The sequence below is a fragment of the Stegodyphus dumicola genome, chromosome 12, assembly GCF_044657685.1.
Source record: "Stegodyphus dumicola isolate Sdum_Otavi_A_Nest chromosome 12, ASM4465768v1".
Classification (NCBI taxonomy): domain Eukaryota; kingdom Metazoa; phylum Arthropoda; class Arachnida; order Araneae; family Eresidae; genus Stegodyphus; species Stegodyphus dumicola.
Window position 1 is genome coordinate 83,669,128 of NC_140779.1, and position 6,008 is coordinate 83,675,135.

Here is a 6,008-nt window from a genome sequence, read left to right on the forward strand (position 1 = left end):
TTACACATCTTGGTTTATAGTGACAGACTGCCTGGGTGTGATTAAAACCCTGACAGGGGAAACATTGGATAGGTCCCTGTCTGCCTTTATACTCGACAATATTTATTCTGAGATCGCAAATATATTTTTCATAATTAATTGCCTCAGAGGCCTCATTCTTTCGTAAGTATAAGGGAAGTTTAATAGCTTCGCCTTCTCTCTTTCTTGACATCTATTTAATCTCTAGTACTTTATATTTTAAGTCCTCAAGTTCGCTTTTTATTTCCTCTATTTCAGTGCTGAGAAGCAGTCCTTTCAACACTACTTTGAGATATTTGTCTTCTGGAAGAATGTATGAGTGGTGCTCAAAATCTAATTCTTTATTCTTTTTCCTTTCATAATTTAACAATCCCTTTACAACTGTCAGAGTTATTCGCAATTACTTTCATACCGTCTCTAATAGTATTAGGCCCACCAGCGGCCGAGCGGTGGGCTTAATACTATTAGAGAAGTTGTTGAACACTGGTAGTTCGGTCCGAGGTTCGAATCCCGCGAACGGGCTGGCTGCATGGGCGTTTTCGTGGTTTCCCCCATGTGTAACGTGTATACGAGTCAGTTTCCTTAGAAAGTCCTCCACGAAGGCATCCTTCCCCTTAGGCAGATAGCCCTCGTGGCTTTGCCATAATCACACACACACACACATTGATAATATTACTAGTGTTACTATTTATCGTGATTATTGGTGAAATAATCTGTGTTTGCGAGGTAAGCTTAACTTTCTTAGCCGTCTGGCGGTGAATTTTAGTTCGGACTGTCTGATCACCACGTCTACGTTTGGGAATATCATCGTCTGAGCTAAGGTCCTTATCTAGCGTGAGTTCCTCATCAGCACTAGCTGTGGTACCTGAGTGTAAATTAATCGGACTTCTAGCTCTTTTATTTTCAGCATAACTTTGCCTTGTACTAGCAATAGGTGTGACTTGATCCTTTTTAACATCATCCTGTTTAGCATTATTATTTTCAGATTGCTTTTGTGAAGCCTGTATCATTTCTAGTGAGCTTATCAAAAAATTGTAGAATTTTACTTCCACATCAGGAGTGAATCATTCCTATCCATGGTGCATTTTAATTCTGAAATCTGGGTATGATAGTGTTCAACAAGCCTCTCCATGGTTGTGCATGAAAAAGAAATAAATCCGGCACCAAAAAAACGGAGTCCTACGTCCCGGAACAGAGCACTGGCTCGACGGCCTTCTCTGTAGACGGATGCGTAGACAGATAGTACTTAAGGCCCCTGACAATCGCCTGAAGCGATAGCTTAAGGGTAACTATAAGCGCCGCAAAAGTCCAAAAACCTCAAGATAATTTCAAAATTAATTTGATATTAATTAATCAAATGCGCTAAAATTAAAATTCGCAACTGCAAAATATGCTACAAACTTAATTCAACAATCAGGCGTTTTGGCATAGCCCACGCAAAGCATATAACTTAAAATTTCTCAAAAATGCAAAATAATTAGAACAAAATACAGCAAATGCATTTATGCAGTTCACTAAACTACAAACCGATGAAAGCATTAAAAAAATATTGCTAAAATCAAATTCCCGAAGCACGTGGTTACCTCGTGTATCACAATTAGGCCTCGTGTATCAAGAACAAATCACTGGCCGCCTACTTTTACTGGGCCAGGGGCTAGGCAAGCGAAACTGATATTCAGCAAAACGCATTAAGGCCTTTTTACAACTCTTTGGTCACTTAAGACCGGTGAGCAACCTTTTATGTGCTAGCAACTAAATCAGAGAATAAAATTAAGTCGGCAAAACCGAGAGTCGTGTTGGAAGGAACTTCACGTATGACTGCTCAGCACAGAGCGAGAGGAACTACGCACCTTCACGTTCCGAGTCTAGGCTCTGAATGCATTCAAAATAAAACGTCAGGAATTATATATTTTTATAATATGACTAAAGAAGCAGTGGATATGGGGGAGGAAATGTCAACCAATTATTCAATTGCCAGAATAACAAGGAGGTGGCCAATGGTAATTTTCTTTCCTGCACTGAATGTTGCTGTAATAAATGCTTGAATTTTATTGCATTCAACTGATAATCCACCAACCAGAAACAGAAGTCTGTTTTTGAAGGACTTAGCATTACAATTAATGAAAAAATGTTTTAAACAAAGATCAAAGATTAATACTTTACCAAGAAACTGACGTATTGCATGCAAAACAGAAGCGGAAGTTTCGACGAAGAATTAAAACGAATACATGAAATTCGAAACAACTAAGTATGAAAGATGTGATAAATTGCCCTCGTGCCAAGGACAGAAGAACGTGAATGCAATGTTTATCATGTGAAAACATTCTCAAGAACACATAAATGTATTTCGTTCAAAGTCTAATGAAATAAAATAAGCATTGTGTATTAGAGATGCAATGAAGCTTAGAGGCATGATGTTTATATTTTTATTATTTTCATTTATCTTAATTTTAACTCTAAGATTATTTTGGAAATTAATTTTTTGAATCCCAATTATTATTCACGCATTTATAATACACGATAACAAGAAAAATAGCTTTAAAACTAAATAAAACTACTTTTATCGTATTTTAAATATTGGGGTATGTGATACCCCAAGCGCCCACTCTAGTAACTTTTCTTGGTGCGACTTCCGACGAGTTACAGAATGATGACCCTTCAATCCTCCTGTGGAGAAATACCATAACTATGACCTGGAACTTTGCGACTATGTGTCTGCTGAAAATCTAGTTGCATCTTCAAATTCCGCGCCTACGAGTTGGGAATCTCAAATGTCTCCTAAACAAAATTAGTATTTAAATCAGTCATTTTTGTGAAATTGACAAATTTCAGTTGTGCTCTAAATTGTTGCGTGTGCTTCATCAACGTGACTCTAAGATGAAGATCTGAAAAATTGTTTGCTTCATGCAAAAATGAAAAATGTGTTAGTAACATCTAAAGTGATTATATCGTAGATCTATGTACAAAATCTACGTGTGATATATATAGATTTTTATTTTTTGATAATTTTTTCAACGAGGGATTTTTCTGACGCTGAATCCGCTGCTGATTGAGCCCATATGTGGCAGAATCGAAAATGGCGTACAAAACTAGATCCCGTTTTCCAAAATGCGCATTAACACCAGCATAAAATACAAATTATTTTTCACTCTGAGCGAGTCAGTAGTACATCCTCTTTTCGACTCCCTCTCGTCTCCCAATACTACAAATTGGGTTTTACCTGCCTTAATTTGTTCAGAGTCTGGCATTCCCACAGTTCTTATCACCTGGATAAGATCTTTGTTCTGATGTAATTCCGTATGTCTGTAAAAAGGACATCATTTTCAGAGGTAATATCAGTAGATTTTGCTCCGATATCGGCGAGTTCATTGCCTTTGATGCCAGTATGTCTAGGCATCCAGCAGTACACAACAGAATAACTTGCATTCCTCAAACGGAGGTGCGCCTTTAAAATTTCTAAGACCAAAGGGTGGCTGGTATTTGTATTTATTGATACAAGAGCACTCAGAAAGTCGGAGTAAATGATGAATTTCCTGCTATTCTGCCTAGAGATAAAGATTTTGGAAATAAAAATGCAAAGGTTTTTGCAGTAAAAACAGATGCAGCCTTATGAAGTTTACTACTCTTGATTTCTTTATCACAAACAAAAGCTGCCCCGACATGATTACGAATCTTTGAGCCATCAGTAAAAATTGTTAGTTAGAATAACTGCTCTTGTGCTCTAGGAAAATTTGTTGAAATTGGATATCATTGGTACTTCTCTTCTTTAGTTCTTCAAAAATGTTAAGTAGGTGAATATTCACTTCTTGGAAGGGAGCAATACCGAAAAAGTAAAGGCTTTTGGGATGCAGCTCTTTTAAGTTGAAATCTTCAATCAGTGAGTGAATGCGAAGATCAAAGGTGGGATACATGAAGGACGTGCATGGTAGATACGCCAGCACTCATTAGATGTCATGAGTCGCACAGACAACTGCTTGCGTCTGAATTCCAGAGGTGGTTCGAAACAGAAGACATAAACGTTGGACTGGAGATGTTCTGAAAGCTTCACAGCAAATCCGTAGCGCTTGATGGTGGACTGGATTCAATTTCAGTAGCACGGAAAGTCTTGCTGATCCATAGATAACACAGCCGGAACGGATTAAAGCTCTATAAATGCGGAGCATAGAACAACGTTATGCTTGCCATGAAGTATTAGCCAGGACTTTCAGTATGTTGAGAGCTTTAGCACAGTCTTTGTTTAAGATATGGGGAATAATAATATAAGTCTTTGTTAAAGATATGGGGAAAGAAAGTGAGTTTTCTGTCAAATATAACTCCTAAGAATTTTGCTTCTGGCTCAAAGAACCGTCAAGATGCAGCTCTGTATCAGGATGTGGATTTCTTTTGCGACAGAAATGCACGCAGACGGTCTTCTGGCTAGAAAATTTAAATTCATCGTTATTGGACCACTTTATGATTCTGTTTAGAGCAATTTGTAGTTGTCTCTCAATGTATTTCATATTTTGACCGTGAGAATACATCATCAAATCATCAACATACAGGGAACCATGCACTGTGGGAGGAAGTTCTGTTAAAATGGAATTAATTTTCAGGCTTAAAAGAGTGAGACTGAGCACTGAACCTTGGGGTACAACTTCTTGTTGTACAAATACTTGAGAAAGCAACGGACCAATCTTAACTCGGAAAGCGCGGTCCTTCATAAAGTTTCAAATGAAGATGGGTAAATTGCGTCGCAATCCAGTGTTGTAAAGGTCATGAAGAGTTCCATGCCACCAAGTTCTATCGTACGCCTTTTTCATGTCAAAGAAGACTGAAACCATACGATTTCTTTTCACAAATGCATTGCGTACTGCAGTTTCTAAGAACAAGTCATTGTCAAGTGAAGATCTTCCTGTATGGAAACCACTTTGGTAAGGTGATAGGCAATGATTAGTCTCTAGATAGTAGGTGAGACGGTGATTTACTATTTTTTCCATGATCTTGCAAAGGCAGCTATTGAACGCGATGGGGCAATAATTTAAAGGGTTTTTCGGGTACTTGAAGAAGAACCACTAGAGATTCATAGGTAAAGTGCTTTACCATCAAATAACTTATGCCATCAGGACCAGGGCAAGTTCAATCAGTGCGATATATTACACTTCTTAATTAAAACATGGTGAGATCTTTATTATAAGATTTTGCGTTAGGATTAAAAAATTCGATTTGAATTCTTTCCAAGCGCATCTTTGTGGACAGAAACTCTTGAGTAATTGCTACTGCCAGATACAGCAACAAATGTATCACCTAAGCATCGGCTTTTCTTTTCTAGTACTTGTAAACTTTTCATCTTTTTCTAGAACAGAAAAGGAATAATCATTATATAGTGCAGAATCTTTGCGGACTCTTTGCCAAACCTGTTTGCTAGACATTAAAAGGTAATAGTGAATACGTAGGCTGCTTATGATTTTCTCTGACTTTGCCGCCTCACTTTTCTTGCATTCGCCTTAGCTTTTTTAAAGGCCAGAAGATTTTCGTGTTGGATATCGGTGAAAGATACGCCAAGCTTTTTTTTTGCTCTCTCGAAGTTTCATGACAATCACTGTTCCACTAGAGTTTAGGGAATGTTGTCGAAGTCTTCGGAATACAAAGTTCAGCTGCTTGTACAATAGTATCAGAGATCATTTTTACTGCTGTGTTAATGTCCACATCGTTAACCATTTCTTCAACCAGCACAGCACAAGATGCAAAAAGATCCCAATCAGCTTTATCGTAAAGTAAGCGGGGTTGTCTTGAGATCACCGATTTTCCTGTAATGTTTACGACTTGGCAGTAGTCACTATCATATCGAAGATATTCTCCCCTACACCGAAAGAGCAAAAAGGTAGTAGAGAGGGAGAACAAAAAAACCAGATCAATTGCATGAAATGTTCTAGTGAACTGATGAAAATAAGCGTATTCCCAATTATTAAGGAGACAAATAGAGTGATCTTCCATTAATTGTTCGATCTGCC